The sequence below is a fragment of the Saimiri boliviensis genome, chromosome 16, assembly GCF_048565385.1.
Source record: "Saimiri boliviensis isolate mSaiBol1 chromosome 16, mSaiBol1.pri, whole genome shotgun sequence".
NCBI classification, from domain to species: domain Eukaryota; kingdom Metazoa; phylum Chordata; class Mammalia; order Primates; family Cebidae; genus Saimiri; species Saimiri boliviensis.
Genome location: NC_133464.1, coordinates 59445087 through 59463635, shown reverse-complemented (window position 1 = coordinate 59463635; position 18549 = coordinate 59445087). Strand labels below are relative to the sequence as shown.

Sequence of the window (18549 nt, the reverse complement as noted above, 5' to 3'; positions counted from 1 at the left end):
ACAATCATGGCAGAAGGCAAAGTTGGAGCAGACATGTCACATGGTGAAGCAGGAGCAAGCAAGGGGAATGGGGAAAATGCCACACACTTTTAAATGACCAGATCTCCTGTGAACTCAGAGCAAGCACTCACTTATCACCAAAAGGATGGCCCAAGCCATTCACGAGGGATCTGCCCCTGTGTTCCAAATACCTCCCACTAGGCCCCACCTCCAACATTGATGGTTAGAATTCCACATGAGATTTGGGTGAGGACAAGTATTCAAACTGTATCATTTCCCCTGGCCAGGATGGTTGAGGAAATGTGGTTTTTCTGCAGCAGTATTAGCAAAGGCCCCAAGGCCTGGCCATTGGCTCTGGGTGTGGACTAGGTATGGATGTGGGAAGGCAGGGAGCAGGGCACCCTTATTGCTGCACAGATCGTCTCACGACTGGTGGAGTCCTGGAGCCGGCAGCCACAGTCAGGGCTTGCCCAAGTCTATATCATGGCAGTGGGTGTGTTTGTAGCTCAGCTTCCCAATCAGCAGGCAGCAACTTGTGGTGGCCTGGTTCTGCTGTGTGACTTGTAAGTTGTTTCTAGAAGAACCTCGAGTTTTGTTTCTTTAGCCCTCCCAATGTTCTGTAAGCCATTTAGTATATTATAATAAGTCCTTTCTGCTTAAGTTAGCCAGATTGAATTCTTTTCTTTGCAGAGGAACCCTGACCCCTACAGTTTGCCAAAAAGGGGCTGAATCAAACTTTCTGAGTTAGACATTACAGGGGGTTTCCCTCCCCGGTTACTATTGCCTTAGTTTTAGACAATTATTTACAAAACCACTGATGTGTTACTTTTGATTTCTGAATTCCAGCGATTGTGTTTTTTCCACTATGTTCTAGTAAGTGGTAAGCAATTAGAAATTCACGATTTTGCATTTTACTATGTTTAATAAAATGTTGAATCTGTTACATATTAAATTCTATGTTCAGAAAACTGTTGAGCCTGCTAACTTATCCATCAGGGCCTGGGTTTAGGATGGTCTTGTCTGTTGTGTTAATAAACCCTTGCTCCTGGGTGTCTCAGTGACCTCCAGATGACGTGATATAAAATCGACGGCAATAACCGTTGAAAGAAAGCATTATATTTGTGTCCTCTTTTATGGTGTTTGAAAACGTGATCACTTATGTCAGAGGTAAGGGAAAGTGTTACAGAGGAGAAAATTGAGGTTCAGAGACATAGGATAATTTGTTGGAAGTCATGAGGTTAGTTAATAAATAGCAGAGCCAGATCAGAAAAGCTTATCTTTGACAACAAGAAAAGCAACTGACTGATGTAAGAGATTTCTTTTACTAACCAGCCAAAAATAGGCTAAGATCTTTAGTGGAGCCAGTTCTTCTTTTAAAACCCTCTGCTGAAAAAGGTTCATCAGGTGGTGCAAAAAAAATAACCAGTGCCTTTAGAGTTACAAATTTCTTTGCAAGGGCTGGTGGTGTTGACAGGAGAGGAGTTGTGGGGTGAAGGGAGAGAGACAGGATTCAAGCTGAAGCGATTCCTTGCAACATCTGTTAGTGCTGAGGCAAGCTTGGGTTACTGCTTTATTCCATAAAACAAGGATGTGAAAAGCAGCCCTAGGAAAAGACATTAGGATGGGCCGAGGCACTGGAGGAGGCTGGCGTAGGGTTTCTTGTGGGAAGGAGAGCAGATGACCTGCTGGGCTGAACACTTCAGTTAACACTTTTCTGTGTTATTGTTCTTGCTATTAAAATCTATTACTAAAGAGTCCTTCAAAAGAATGGTTATGGGTTTGAAACAGAAAGAGAATGAAGCACTCTTTTCCACCAGATATCTCTTTGGTCCTTATAGCTAAGACTTTCCTGGACTTGGTTTTCGCTTTTCTGGTGCATACGGAGGTTTCCTTTTGCTGTGGAAGGATTTACATGTAGCCAAATGTTTCATGGGCCTATCTGTAATGTGCTTTAAAGCCTTTTCTGAAAGTGAAATTTATTTAAAGGAAAAGCTGTTTCCTACCAGTTGGAATGACATCTAGAAGTATGATTCATGCAGCTGGTCCCAAGCGCCTAGAGAGAGTAGACTTGCCACAGAGCAAGCCTAAAGTTGTTAACCTTTATAATGCCATGATTTGTCTTCTATGGCCCTACCACCAGGAACCTAAGTATTTCCAGTGCCTTCTGTTGGTTTGCAAAGCAACTGATTGATAATAGTAACTAAGGCCTGCTGGAGTGCTGCAAACTATCATCATAGGAGGGAAATTAATGGTTGGAAGAGGGAGGTGGTTAAAGCTCCCTGTTCTGGGAACTGGCCTCAGAAACAAATGACTGGTCTGTGTATGGAATCAGGTCTGGAAAGGAGCTGTGGCCATATCCTTACATCATAAAAATTGGATGGGCTTTTCATACAGACAAACCTGGGTTTGAGTCACTTCACTAGCTTTTTGATATTAGGCAAATCATTTAATGTTTCTATCAGCCTAGATTTCCTCATTTGTATAATAAAGATAATACGATCAAAAGGCTGTTGTGAACACTAGAAAAAATGATTTTAAGGCTCGAACCACAGTGCCCGACACATGGTCCATACTCAACAAATGGCAAACGACTGATTATGCTCATGCTTGTTTGCTGGTCATTTTCTTAACCAGTGCTGAGCTTTTCTTGAGCGGCCCTTTCTACTCACATCTTTTCTTCCGTCTTTCTCTATTTCTGTTATGAGCATGAAGTTTACATGCAGTGTTTCTATTTGTGTATTTCAAAACCCTTGTATGAAAAACATTATCCTCAAAATAGGCAGCCAGCAGGGTTAGTGTCCTTATTTCAGAAGTGGGAATAATGAGGCTAAGAGGAAGGAAGAGGTAGAGAAAGACTAAAACAGGAGCTCTCATCTGGGCTTATGGGCTTTAAATCCCTGAAAACGAATATAAAAAAAATTGGGTACATATTGATTGCAAGAAGGTCTATAGCTTTCATCACATTCTCAGAGGTCTCGGAATCCCTCCAAAAAGGTTAAGAAGTACTGTGGATAAAGACTTTCTAAACTAGAGAGCTATCTGGAGGGAGTTCATGGTTTCTGTGTTCCTGTAGGCAGAATAGTAGCGTGCTTGGCCAGTGTACCATTTCCATGAGTAGCGCCTCTGGGCCGCTTTGAAAAATGTATATCCCTAGGCCCCAGCCCAGATCTACAGAATCGGAGTGTCAAGAACTGGAGCTGGAGAATCTGGCACTTGAATGCGTTCTCCATTTTTACGGCTGCTCAAGTTTGACAGTCCAATTGTATGGCAGTAAAACCTGCCTTTGGAAACAGATCATCAGGGTGAGAGCCTCCCCTTCTACCTATGGGAACTTGGGGCTATTACTTCAGTTTCTTCACCTGCAAAATGGGGAGAATAATCATGCCTCCCTCATAAAACATTTGTGAACATTAAATAAGATATCGTCTGCCCAGTGTTTAACTAGTGGCTTTATATGATAAATACTCAAATGTTAGCTGAACTGATAATAATAATTATGAGTGTTATTACTATCAGTACTATCATTAGAGAGACTGGAGTGAATTGAAGGCTCTGACTCTCTCTGGGAAATTAATGGTTGAACATTTATTAATACTTCAGCCACTTTTGAGAGCCATCTGGTTCACCTGCAGTATCTGTCGGTATTGATCGTAAACTGTGAAGACTGATGAGATGAACAAATCAGCCATATTACAAATGATGGGCAATTTCATTTTCCTTTTTCTTCTTAGTGCTGAATTTTTCTGCCATGAACATGTATGACCAAACAAAACAAAACACACACATACAAACACACACACACACACACACACACACACACACACTTCTAGTTTTTCAAAAAGGAGTCTTTTACTGTATGATTGATTGAAAAATAATTCAGAGTTTATTATCTGTGACATTGCAGTAAATTTTTTAGTTAACGGATCAGGAATTTCACCCCCCCCCCCAATATTACATTGTTTGAAAAAAATAGGTTATACTTAAAGGACTTAAAGGGCCTTTTTCAGGAAGTGAAACACATTTTAGCAGAAAGCCTGTCTGGGGAGGCATGATGTTGTTGTAGAAATTAGAATTCTAGAGGGTGTTGCCTGACTTTGGAATAGTTGCCTGTCTTTATGAAAGACTGAAAAATTCATTTGAGAGTTCCCTTCTCAAAAAGCTTCCAAAGTGACTGAGAAACTCTTACAAAAGATATAAGATATATGTGAGAACACATATTCAGAAGGGTGAACTTTACTTTTCAGATATGTTGGGCCTATTTGAAAAAAAGAAAAACCAAGTTAAAAAAATCCTGTCATATATAATAGATAATTGTTTCATACACACATGTATACATACATAGCATATGTGTAAACATTTTCAACTGTGTTGAAATACAGATTTAAAATGACACAGTTCAAATCAAGACCAGCAGCCGGGCCAAAAGAAAAACAGCAAAGTATAACTAATGAAACACAGTATTAATAATGCAATAATAAAGAGCTAATCCTCAGGATTAGTACTGGCCGCTAAATTTTTTGATGAGTTGCCAGGGAGAGGGATGAGTAGCAAAGTCATCTGGTGACCAGAAACTACTCAGGAAAAAAGATATGCAACAAAGGACAGCAAAACTCAAGAACACAGGCTGACGAGAAGCAACGTGAAATTCACAAGTCCCAGAAGGAATATTTTCAGGAAACGCCAATGTGAGGTGGAATTTAAAGTTAGTGGTAACTGATGAGGAGAAATAAAAGACAGTCAATTGACAACGGAGAAGCATCTGCTGAGAAAAGCCTCAGTTGCTTTTTCCTCTTTCATCTTCTCTTGAATACCTCATGGTCTTTGGGTTGCCCTCCAGCCTCCTTGTCCACTGTAGCTCTTGGCTTTATGCCCTTGGCTAGATCTCACGGCTGCTTGAACTCATTCCCCAAATCCTCCTCTGGCACTGTGAGTTTGTGTGTGGTTGCCAGACACTGTTACGGCTCCACTCCGTTCCTGGGACGGGTCGGCAATGTGATTGGGTAGGGAGGAAACACCTGGAGGGTGGCAGAGAGGTGTCTGGGTGGCTTGGGCCCATGAGCTGGTGGGTCAGTGTGGACCAGTTGCACAAGAAGATAGAGCCCCTGTCTCTTCCATTCACTTCCTCATGCAGGCCCGGGGGTTAAAACTACCATGGGGCTTTTTAACAAGCAGAAAAATACCTGAGTGAAGCTTGCAACCAAGCCATGTTGGTCTATTCTCAACAGAGAAGAAAATGGCCTAGTTGGAAGCCCAGTTTATCTGTGTTCTTCCCATCTAATATCAATCACCAGATGCCTGCTATGCTTTGACATAAGGGAAGCCCCTTTGTTCCATGTGCATCCAAAATCCTCCAAGACGTCTCCTTCCAATCTCTAAAGGCTGGTTCAGCAGCTACAGCCAATCTTAATATGGTGGTCCATTCTCTACTCCTGGTTTCCTTTCCTGTTCTCATTTCTAGCCCTAAACTTTCTGGAATAGCACTAGACAATGGCTTCATTGCCATAATCAGGTAAACCTAGAGAAAGAAAGTTGCATCTGCATATCAGCCTTATTTTCTTATGTTTTCATCTCTGTTTCTGTTGCTGAATCTCTCTCATGCACACGTGCACCTTTATGATTCCCATGTTGCACATTATCTCTGTCTTTGCTTTCTCATTTCTATCACAGTCTTCCTTCTGTATTTTACACATAATGCTCCAAACTGTCATTATTTTCTTTGTAGTGATAGTAATTTTCATTACAGGTCCTATTCCCATGGTCATCTTCTTTCATTTCCTCAATCCTTTTTCAACTTTGCTGAAATCTGTTGATAATACCTCCTTCCACACTGGGGATAATAATTATACAGAGATAATAATAATAATACAGAGATAATACTTTTCTCTGTATATAAAGAACAGGATGAAATCAAAGCGAGAGCGTCTTCCCTTCTGAATCTGATGCATGTGGGCGCCTTTGCCTTTTTTAAACTTTCTTGCTATGGAATGACATTCCATTGTCCTGGGTACATAACAGGTGACAAAGTACCTTTGGTCTGAAGATTGGACTTAGCTGATTGGTACACATTGTGGCTATCCCGTTAGTTCTTGAATGGGTTACAAACTTCATTGAAAACCAATTGAAGTTGTGTAAGAAATATTGCCAAGCGTGAATTTTCCGTCAGCGTATTCTCTTTTGTCACGGTCAACTCAGAAGTCTCCATGGGACATGAAGCTGAGCTGGCAACAGAGGAAGGAGTGGCCAAGAGCTCCCTGTGTCCAGGCTCCTGACTCAACAGTTCTGGTCATCAAGCTGGCTTTCCAGGCACAGAAGTAGGCACAGGATTTTTTCCACTGAGCTTGACTAAATCAAATAAGGAACTAGATGAAGGTATTGGTTTCCAGCACTTAACTTTTCCTGTGGCTGGGCTACTAGGAAAAGCCAGGGACTATTTCAAACTAGAGTTTCTGCAGCCCAGCAGCACTGTATGAATAAAAGTAACAGTTACAAGTTGGCAACTTAATTCAGGAGCAATCAATCTACCATCTCAAGGGATTGCTTGGGGAAGTGAATCCAAGAGGAGGAATGAAGTTGATGGGTTAAGATTTTGGTCTTCTCCCAGGTATGCTATTAATGTGCTCTGTGACTGGGTCCATGCCCCAGTCCTACTTTCCTGGCTTTATGGAAGATGCCACAACATCAGCTGATGTGATGTAAGAATTTCCTAACACATGTAAGGTGATTTATAATCCTCGGATTAATAAGTAGTAGCATGTGATCATCTCACATTGTTGTACACTAGCCATCTCTGACATAATGTACGCTCATCTATCAGTTCTTAGCAATTATTAACAGAATGTGACTGTATTTATTCTGTATGTATAACCCTTGTTGACAGTATCTGCATTGCCTTGTGCATATTCTAACTCATATATTTTCTTTGAAGTACTTCTCCAATGAATTACTTGCATTGGGTGTTTCTCTGATTTTGTCTATGGTTTTTCTTCCTCTTTCCAAGTGTTCTTCTCTTTCTCAAATGTTCCTTCACTGTCTTTATCATCCTAGATTTTTATTTTACTCTTGGGATTTATTGAACTTCTCCAATATTTCATTAGCATTTCATCCATGGTTTCTCAGAATTCCTTCACATGGTTCAGCCATTTTTATACTTCTTAAAACTTTTAAATCTTTGATTAAATAAATTCATGGTCCAAAACACATAAAAATTTTTGGGGATAAAAAACCTTTTGAGAAATGAATACAATTCTTAAAAACACGTTTATGTGTCATATTAAATCCAAAATAGATGTGTTCTTACACATTGTAGAAATTCAAAGTTTAATTTTTTAAAGATTGAGTAAATACACACTCGAAAATACCTACAATTTTTTTTTTGCCTACAATTTTCATAAACAGTTCCTAACTACATGTCAACACTGTCAACATTTATGCATTAATAAAACAACACGCTTTGACACAGTCACTAAATCCTTGTCTATTTATTTCTGGAATTATCACATGAAAGTCATGTCCAGCTGACCCTTAGAAAAACATACAAATTTTACATAGACTAGAACACATAGAAAATAGAGGTTTCAATAGTGGATCTGTCTAGAGGTCTTAGGGCCTTTATCCATGTGCACCCAGCCCAGTCTTTCATCCCTTACGGCCAGTCCTATGCTTTAGAGATAGTGGTGCTAGATAAAGCATTTGGTTGCTGGAGTATTTTAACTAAATGCTGCCTATGAATCGACTGAGACCTTGTGTCCACCAATAGTAATGGTAATAAGAAATGCCAGTATTTTAAAAGTGTGGCACAGCCACTTAACAAGTGGCAGCTGATGACACACCTACCACTCTGAAGGTGGAGGGATGGTGGCATTATTTCACATTGACTCAGAAGGTGATGGATTCTTCCATGTACCTACATGGTCAAATGTTGTCCATTGGTTCCATGCCCTTGTTTCTCTTTGCCGTACATTTCTGCTGTGGATAAATCTAATTCTGGTAGATTGATTGCAATCAGAGGCCCTAATTAATGGCCTTCCTATATTGAGAACGTGTTCTTTAACTTTTTGGATGTGGCTGGCCTGTGGCTCACTTTGGCTAATAGAATGCAATGGAAATGATGGGGGTGGAGGCCATTTCTAAGCCTAGGCCCTAAGGGGCCTTGGGGCACCTCCACCTTGTCTTTTGGAACCCTCTCTTTCGAGAACGAGCCCGGGCTAGCCTGCTGGAGGATAAGAGACCACACAGAATAGAGACAAGTAGTCTCAGCTGAGGCCAACCCAGACCAGCCAGCCTCTGGCCTGCCAGCTTACTGCAGGCACATAAGGGAGCAGTGGAATGCAGCGTAGTAGTGAGGTTGTAGTCTTTGGAGCTAGACAGACTTAGATTTGAGTCCTGGTGCTATCACTTCATAGTGAAATGATTTCAGGCAACTTCATTAACCTCTCTGGTTTACTCTCCTCATCTGTAAAATGGGGATAGTAACAATAGACACATCATTGTGTTGTTGCAAATATTCAATAAGTAAGTCGATATAAAATGTTTAGCACAGTGACTACTATTAATACATGATACACTCTAAAAATAATAATAATAATAATAATAATAATACAGTTGAAGGATTGGCCCAGTTCATGGTGGGGCATATGATTAAATGTGTTGACAACTGGAAAAAAAAATTCTTTTGGCCAGGCACGGTGGCTCATTCCTGTAATCCCAGCATTTTGGAAGGTCAAGCCAGGTAGTTTGCAAGGTCAGGAGTTCAAGACCAGCCAGGCCAAGATGGTGAAACCCTGTGTCTTCCAAAAAATGCAAAATTAGCTGGGCATGGTTGTATGTGCCTGTAATCCCAGCTACTCAGGAGGCAGAGGCAGGAGAGTCACTTGAACCCAGGAGGCAGAGGTTGCAGTGAGCTGAGATTGCACCACTGCACTCTAACTTGGATGACAGAGCAAGATTCCATTTCAAAAAAGTCCTTTTATACTATGTTGCTCTGGAAGGCAAACCCCAGTATCTGGGTGAATATTAGAAAATGATATATTTAGGATTAATGTAAGAAAGAGGTGTCTAATAATTAGAGCTCTCCAATGACAGAGTAGGCAGCTGAGCGAGAATAAGAGAACTCTTTGTCTCTGGAAGTTTTCAAACAGCCTGGAAGGCCATCTGGCAGAGAGATTGCCAAAGAGATTCCTATTTGAGTAGGAGTTGGAGGAAATAAATTCTAAGGCCTTTTCCAGATCTAATAATAAAATCATATTTTATTTACTTAAAATATTTAATTTTTTTTTTCTAAACCAGCATTTTTATAACAAGCCAAACCACAAGGCAACCAAACAACAGGGTGGGGTGAGTGAGAGGGCTTATCTCTATTCCTCCTAATTTCATTCCTCTGGAAGTAACCCATGTCAACAGCTTGATTTGTATTCTTCTGGACTTTTCTTTACACTCATACAAACAAATGCAAACATACACATCCACACCACTGCCCTCCTTCATCCACAGTGTTTGCTGTTATTTTTTATGATGACAAGATTGTACTATATATGCTATTCAGTAACTTGATGTTTTCACTTAATTTATCATGGGGATAACTGATTTTATGTTTTATATACAAGTAAATGTGATTGAAATTCTAAGACCATTTTGAAAATTGACTCCTAAGGTATTAAACTTATTATAAAGCGACTTCATCAAAATAGTGTGGCATCAGCACCAAAAAAATCATAAGAGAGAGTCCAGTATAATTACAAATTTGTATGGGAATTTGTCATTTTAAATTGGTAAGGAAATAACCTCTTTCCTTCCCATCTGTGTAGATTCTTACCATGCATCACATGCAAAGACCATTATATAGAAATAAAGTAAATTTAAGGACTTAAATATGAGACATTAACAATAATAGAAGGCAACCTAGGTCATTCTTTTTATAACCTTGAGGTGAACTTCTAATTCTAAACAAGGCAAGAAACCCAGAAGCCAAGGAGACTAACAAATTTGACAAGGTGAAAATAAGTAAATAAAGACTTTTGTTTGGAAAAAGACACATTAAAGTTGAAAACCAATCACATAAGGAGAAAATACTTTTAATATATGTAACGTGTTACATGTATATTCTGATATATTTTTTAAAAACTCTACAAACTGTTAAGAAAAATTTAAAAAGTCACGTCCATTTTCAAATTGGACAATGGATATCAACACGTAGTGGAAGAGGAAACCAGATAGGCAATAAACACATGAAAAGGTGCAAACATTACCAGTGGTGATGGAAATGTGAATCAAAGCAGAAACAAGCGATCATTTTCATGCATTTTATTTGCCAGAATGTAAAAGATTTATAACGAGAAGTAAAAAGAGTATGGGGAAATAGCTCTCATAAATTGCTTTTGGGAATGTGAAATGTCCTCTTTTAAGAAAGTAGTTATCCGGCAGATTAAAATGAAAAATTTCTCATGTTCTTTGACCCGTTCTGCCGTTTAAGAATCTCTCCTACATGAAACCAGTAGAGTATAAAAATATATATTCAAAGATGTTTATTATTGCATTGTTTCAAGTAGCAAAAAGTAGAAAATCATCGATGTTTATAATCAGGGCATAGAGTGAATAATGACATGTTATACTGTAGAATACTAGGGGACTAATTTTTAAAGAAAAGGTATTGATTTGGTGGGATAGCCTTAATTTAATTGACCTTTTTAAATTATAAAAGTGGCTCATAGTTAACATAGAAAATCTGGATAGTAAGTACTAAAAAATTTTTAATTTATGTTTCTCAGAATTAGCCCCGTTATATTTTCATCAGCTTTCTAGTTCTGTGTGTATATGTGCATATGGACCTGCCCATGTATATATATCTACACAATATATGTATTTACATAGTTATATTTATTCATACTTTGAATTTTTAAACAACATAAGATGGTAAGCATTTTCTTCCAATTAAAATGTATGAATTTAAGTAGCTGAATAATGGTCTATGCCAGGGCTGTAGCATAATTTGTTTTTGTCAGTAGAAATTGAGGTGGTTTATTGTTTTTGATGTTTAAAGCAATGCAGTGGGTCACTCATGCCTTGCTGGTGGGAATGTAAAATGGTGCAGCTGCTCTGGAAAACATTTTGGTAGCTTCTTAAGAAAACTAATATGCACTGCCATACAACTGAGCAATTGAGCTCTTGGGCATCCTCTGAGAGAAAGAAAAACTCTTACACAAAAACATATACATGAATGTTCACAACAGCTTTGTATGTAATAACTCCAAACTGGAAGCAACCTAGATGTCCTTCAATGGGTGAATGATTAAACGGTGGTACACGGCATACCAGGGACTATTATTCAGCAATAAGAAGGAACAAACTACTGATACAACACACAAGAAGTTGAATGAATTATATGGAGTATAAAAAGTCAGTCTGAAAGGTGGCATACCGTATGAGTCCATGTACGTAACATTCTTGAAATTACAACATTATTAAAATGAAGATCAGATTAGTGATTGCCAGGGGTTACTCAGGGAGTGGGGGCAGGAAGGGAGTGGGAGTGGCTATAAAAGGGCACTGGGGGAGCCTATGGTGATGGGAATATTCTGCATTTTGACTGTATCACTGCCAATATCTTGGGCATAATATTGTACCATAGTTTTGTAAGTTATTTCCACTGGGTAGTAAGGTGAGAAAGAGTCCATAAGATCTCTTTGTATTATTTCATACAACTGCATGTGAATCCACAATTATCTGAAAATGAGAAGTTTAAATAAAAACTATTAATGGAATGAACCTTCCTAAACATGTCGGCATCTGTTTTCCTAGGTTGTATTCCTGGAGGTGACATTTCTGCTGGATATTGTATTAACCCTATTGAGACTGTTGAAGCACATTGTCAAAATGCTTTTTAGGAAGGTTCATACGGCTTGTACAAGTCTGCGTTTTCACATAATGTGGGCAGTTGCTGCAGTTTTTTTAATATTATAGAGTTCTTGCCTTTGGAGAAGCACTGTTCATAGTACTTTACCTCTCGTTTAATCTCCACAAAAGGCTCATGAAGTGTTGCTGCTCTCACTTTACAGATGAGGAAACTGCCACTCAGAGAAGCTGAAAAGCCCATGGTTGAGACTTATACCAGGTTTGTTTAATGCCAAACCCAATGTGCTAACCACTGTGCTACTCTATGCACTTAATTGTTAGACTACTTGTGATTTGCTAGGTGTACAATCTATGGATTAAGAAGATACTGTACAGAGATAGGAAATAATTACTGTTTGAATAATGCTGAAAACTTGGAAGACACAGAGTCTTGGTTTGATACTTCTGAAAGCATTATAATCTCAAATCAGTCTTTCCCTTGATCCTCTGTCTCTTAGGGCCTAAGTCTTCATACTGTTTTTTACCCCCAAGAAGTTTTCAGCTTGCTTTTAAAGCGTAGAGGTAGGAATAGTTGTCTGCTGCTGGTGCGTTTCTGTTAAACACTTAGTCTTAACTTTTTAATCTTTGTGTCTGTAACATATGTAGTTATGTTCTTAACTCATTTGTAGGCCAAGTGGAATGTATAAATAAGGAAAGGTACATTATCCATGGTGCTATATGTACTTCATTTATGTGAGGCCGCTCATCATTACCCTCATAAATGTGCCAAAGCTTTCATTCTTCAGTTGTTCCAAGTAGGAAGTTAATCATCTTTATTAAGTGTTTTCCAGAGACTCTTGTTTTAACAAAGCTGCTTTTTTGTTATATGATTTTCAGATTTCATTTAATGTACTGAGTTGAGTCGTCCAGGAAAATGACATATTAACGGTGGTCCTTTGTTTACGTAGGACAGTGTTTCACCTGAAACTACTCTTTTGTTCTAGTTGCATAATTTCTTAAAGTATAGCTGATAACATTTAAATTAGAGTTGATATTTTTTTATAGTACAGAAAAAGGTCAGCAATTTGTTTTGCTAGTCTTTTAGGACTTGGAGTTTTCTATGATTTTATATCAAAACTTATTGCCTTGAATTCAATGTAAATAAATGCTCTAGTAATCTGGGTCAGTTCATAAAAATTGGGTTAAAGTTTTATTTTATTTTTTGGTTGTTTGTTTTTTTGAGATGGAGTCTTGCTCTGTCACCAGGCTGGAGTGCATTGGCACAATCTCAGCTCACTGCAACCTCTGTCTCCTGGGTTCAAGCGATTCTTCCACCCCAGCCTCCCGAGTAGCTGGGACCACAGGCGCGTGCCACCACACCTGGCTAATTTGTGTGTGTGTGTGTGTGTGTGTGTGTGTGTGTGTGTGTGTGTGTGTTTAGTAGAGACGGGTTTCACCATGTTGGCCAGGATGGTCTTGATCTCTTGACCTCGTGATCCGCCCACCTCGGCCTCCCAAAGTGCTGGGATTACAGGTGTGAGCCACTGCACCCGGCCTAAGTTTTTAAAGCATTGTTATAATTGTGGCTTTATAGGTTTTAAGTGAATTGGTTAATTTATATAGCATGCTGAATTTTCATTCATTTGTTTAATTCGTTTTCTTACACTTCAGCACATTATTTCACATTCTCTAATTACTCTGAGTTATTGTCCTCTTTTTCCTAAATCAAAGTCTTGTGCTTTCCAATCTCTCTGTATGTGAAAATCTGCATGCTGTCTTGCTCCCTTTTTATGGCTCCTTCGTGGAATTTTTTCCCTTTTGGGAGAGAGTGACCCTAAATGATAAAGATAAGCCATGAATGATTTATGAAACAGAATAATATATCCCATATTTCCCCAAATCCCTCTAACTTCTATTGCGTTTTTTTCTTGGACTACCACTGCACATTGAGCATACATCTTCATCGAGCTGTCCAGAAAGACGCCTAGTTCTTTTTACAGGTCTGGAAGCTCTCCATGTGTTCCACAGGGCCAGTATTAAAAAGGATTGTGAATAGCCAAGAAAGCAAAAATAAAAATTCAGATGTAATGAACATCTTGTGACAGAGGTGATTGAGTTCTTGGAATTGAAAAGTAATTGGATCTAATTGTGAAGCCCAATTGTTTATAGCAGGAACATGTGTAGGATTTATGAGTTTGGATGGTCTATTCCACGCTGAATCTAAGCACTGTTAGCCCCAAACGACCATGTGTATAACGTGTGTTAGTTCAAGTCATGCTTCTTATTGGGCGAAGCAGATGACAGTAGTACTATCCCAGTGATATTGCAGGCTCTCCCTTTAGAAGAGGGGCTGGAGCAAGAGACCCTTGTGTGGTGGTTCTCAGCATTTTCTTAATGATTTTATGCCAATCACATGTGTAATGTGTACCCCTCAGTAGTTGCTGTCATTTCACTTCAGTGATTTTCAACAATTGCAGGGGCAGATGGTGGGTGGGGGTGGGGTGCACTGGGAGCATTAGCAGAATGTTGGGGTATGTGCTCTAAAAATGACCCCCCAGGAGATGGTGAGCTACCATTTCTCTAAGGACTGCCTGCCCACTCCTGTTGAGAATAACTCAGATGAGAACATAGCACGGGTTATAAGGAAATACTGCATTCGATTCTAGGCCAATAAAAATGGAAATTTTCAAATAAATGGACCTTCTACATAGAACATTAGAAATTATCAAGATTGAGTCTAAGAGTAAAAAAAGTATCCACAAATATAATCATGAAAATAATTAATGTCAAAACTTTTTACCCCAAAAGGCTTCAAAACCACATAGTTCTATGGGTAAATTCTTTTCAGCTCTCAAGGAACACATTAATCCCAATGATATAACTAAGCTGTTCCAGTATGACCCCATATTTTAGCAATGTTTCTCAACAAAATGCATGTGCAGGCTATTACGTATAGGGGAAAAAAACCATAAGAAACAAATGCCTTAAATTATTAAAGTCGCATATCTGATTGGTAGGATTGGGGATTTGATATTTTTATTTACATTTTATCCTCCAAATTATATTGAACATGAAATATTTTTATTACTTTTGTAATTTTATGTACAAAATGCATCATTTTTTCTTGAAGGGAGGAAGGCAGTTGTGGATACAGTGAATGACAGGTCACCTGAGCACACTATGGCAATTCTGTGACAAACATCCACCTCGCATTGGAAAGGCCTCTTTATGGAGTACCTGTTGCCGCGGGTGTTCATAGTACTTGTAGATTCCTCTAGGCCAGTGACCCTCCACTCTGTCTGCATGTTGGACTCATCCACAAAGCTTTAAAATGATCAGGGTACTGGTATACATTGTGAAAGCTCTGCCGGTGATTCTAAAGTGCAGTGCAGTCCAGAACCATTGTGAGAGGCTCACCGTGTATGTCTTTCTGGTATTTTGACTCATTTCAGCAGTAAATGAAGTGGAAGCCATGGGTGTCTTTGGCAGAATAAGCTGAGACCAGTGAAAGCCCAACCCTACCTTCAGTCTGTCTTTTTGGCCCTTTGAGTATAGGGTGTCCAGTCTGAATATCTGTCCTTTACTGAGATGCAATTTGGGATAATAGCTCTCCAGTGAAAATTACTCAGTATGAGGCTGTTGTTTACATGAACTTTGCAGTTCAACTCTTCTTAGGGAACAAGAGGTTTAGTTTGGTTCCTAGTGATATGCAACTCCAAGAATTTTCATTACACCTGGCCTGGATGTCAATTCTGTTTCTTATCACTCAATAAAACAATTTATTAGGAAAATAAGGTTTAAAAATGCCAAATTACATATAATACAACCCTTGCAAATCATGAATGTAGTAAATCTTGTTGGACAGCAGGAGAGGTAACTCAGATATGTCTTTCCTTAGGGCTCCTGGCTGGGAGCTTGGTCCTGAGGTCTGTGTTGGGCTAAAGAATGAGACTGTGCAGATAGCTGGAAGCAAAGCGGGACGGCCTTGGACAAAGTCTGCTGGCTCTGGTCTGACGCCTGGCGTGGGTTGTGGGCTTGTCAGCTCTGGGTCCACTTGGTTATTATCACAAATAGGAAGCCCAGTCTCTTGGCAGGAGTCAAGGATGAGGGGCCAGGTGGGTTTAAGGAATGTGACACAAATACTGCTGTATTATGCAGTTCTTGGTTTTTACATCGAACTTTAAAGGTGGCGGTATTAAGGATAAATGATGAGGCATCGCATGGGAGCAGAAACTGTTCTGCCTCTCCTGAACATCCCTACGTCCTGTTATGTCCCCATCCTTCTCAGCTGATTTATCTTTTCAAATCGACAGCCCTCTGGAGCAGTAGGAAAATCATTACCGTATCTATTTAGCAGCAGGAACATTGAAAGCTTTCATAAAGCCCAAGCTTTCTCCTTTTTTGCCCTCATCATCCTGTGAACCACAGAGATTTTGTAGATACAAGTATTTTCCATCAAGCTTATGAATAACACCACTTGGCAGAGGACCCTGAACAAAGAACCAGACTGCAATGTTTTGTAGTGACTTTACATACAATGTGCCTTAATTACTGGCAAGGCTGTCAAGAACTTATTCCCACATGTGTCAACACTTTCTTAATACACTGTAATTCATCATGTTAGCATGGCAGAAACAAGGTACTCTACGTCCTTACATGCATCCTCTCCAAGTGCTGGTCTTGAACTGCATATCCCTGCTTGAGTGTCTTCATCTGGTGAGCAAAGAACAGGCTATGGCATTGAAATGGTGAGGTCCCTGGAGCCCATCAGAGTCGTCCATCACTGAGTACTTTAGCTTGGGCTCCAGAGCACTCTCCATCCAAGCAGCACTGCTTTATTGTCAAAAGGACATTCACTTAATAACAGCAGTAAATCGTGAAAGGCAGTCTAATTTTAGGCAGAACACTTGGCTAAGAGAGAATCCTATCATTTATCCCTCGTGACAATTTTATTCATTGAGTTCATTTTCATGCTAGTTGGATGATTGAATTAAGATCAGAATGTATTTCTTTTTAATAAAAAAAAGAAATGGCTTTCTGGTTGGGGGAAGGAGGGCAGGAAGAGAAAAGGGAAGTCTAAATAATAAACACACTGCATTTCAATTGGAAATAGAGTGATTTGACATGCCACATTATGCTTTCTGGATCATCTCTTAACCCTTTGGCTATGCGGAGTGATTTTAAAAATGGGCTGTGAGCCTGACTGTTTGGGAAAGAAGTGGTGAATCTGAGCCCTGTCTCAGAGAAAAATTGGCATTGGATCCCAAAGCAACTTTGCTTTTAATGCTTATTCAGATTGCTTATTTCATTTTTACATTTCAGTTTTATAGCTGAGGAGAGGGAAGATAAATTTATCTACCTCAGGTTTCAGATTGTACGAGATACGCTTCATATGAGCTCTTGGATAATGCAAGCATTTTAGAAAGTTCAGAAGGAAGGGACGAGAGATCTGGGTAGGGGAAGGAGAGAAGTTTTCTTTCTGATACTGCTGAAGCTTCAAAGAAAGTTCTTCTCTCTGAGACTCTGTCTTGCAATCTGTAAAACCCAGTGTTTGATGGCCATTCCTTACTCTCAGTTGTTGAAATACATCAGTGGGGCACATGGCAGGGTCTTGGTCAACAAGGGCGAGGCCACCAGTTTTGCATTGATATTTTACGTTTCTTCTCATGGTATTTTCCAATAATTGGAGAAAATTACATCTGGTAGAGCTATGCTAACAGTGCTTAAATTTTAATATTTGTCAAATATTGAGTATGTCTTTTAACAAGCATGAGAAGGCCATAGTACAAACATGAATAATGAGCATCGTCTTCCCCATATAGCAACGGGCTAGCTCTTTCTTAATGCACATATTCATTACACAATTATGATGATGCCAAAGCACATAGGGAAGCATACATCTTTCTGCTTTCTAGAGACTTGCAATCTAATCAAGTGGTGTGTGTATGTTTATGAGCCAGTAGGAGGTGTCTTGACAGTAAGTACAAGGGAGGAAAGGGCTGGCCGAAGAGGAGCCGTCCCGGGAGTTAGGCCTTTCCTGATGAAAGGACTTTTCAGAGCAGAAGATAATGAGAATTGCAGGAAGCGAGAAAATGGATCGATGTATACATCTCTGACGTCTCTAGAAGGAAGCTTTCTAACTTTCTAGAGAGACACTGTTAAAATACACATCAAGTAACTTGATAAAGCTGAATACGTCATTTTTTTTCTTTCCCGTTTGCGTCCTTTGTGTATTCATGGAACCAACATCCCGTCAGTTTTCCACGTTCGAAATCTCAAAGGAAATTCTCTTTGCTCCTTCTCTTTCACTCTCTTACCCAAGTTCAAATGCATATGGAAACCCTGTTGATTTTATTCTGTACTATTTCTGTAAGCCCTCTCCTCCTCTCACCACTCCCCTGTCCCTGATCTTAGACTGTCAATCACTGTGCTCTTGGTCTCCAGTCTTTCTGCCTGATTCATTTTACACTTAGCTGTCGGATTAGGGCTTTTCTTGAAGCACGTCTCTTATATTCGCCTACTCAAAAACCTTCACTGTTTACAGGAAAAGGTTCAAATTCCCTAGTCTACATGCAGGCACCTCTCCATCTGGTTCTACAGTACTTTCACATTCTGTAATTCAGTTAAGCAGAATTCTACTTTATGCTTTCCTCTGTCTTTGATTGTTCTTTTATTAGTGCTAAGTTCATTCAGTTCTGTTCAAAACAATGCTAATAAGTTCAT

At 39.4% G+C, this 18549-nt stretch overlaps 1 long non-coding RNA gene across 1 annotated transcript in view; it reads left to right on the top strand.

Annotated features, from left to right (window-relative positions):
• LOC141581623 (uncharacterized) overlaps nucleotides 1-18549 on the top strand; it is a 410679-nt gene that overhangs the window by 53249 nt on the left and 338881 nt on the right. The window lies entirely within an intron of this gene.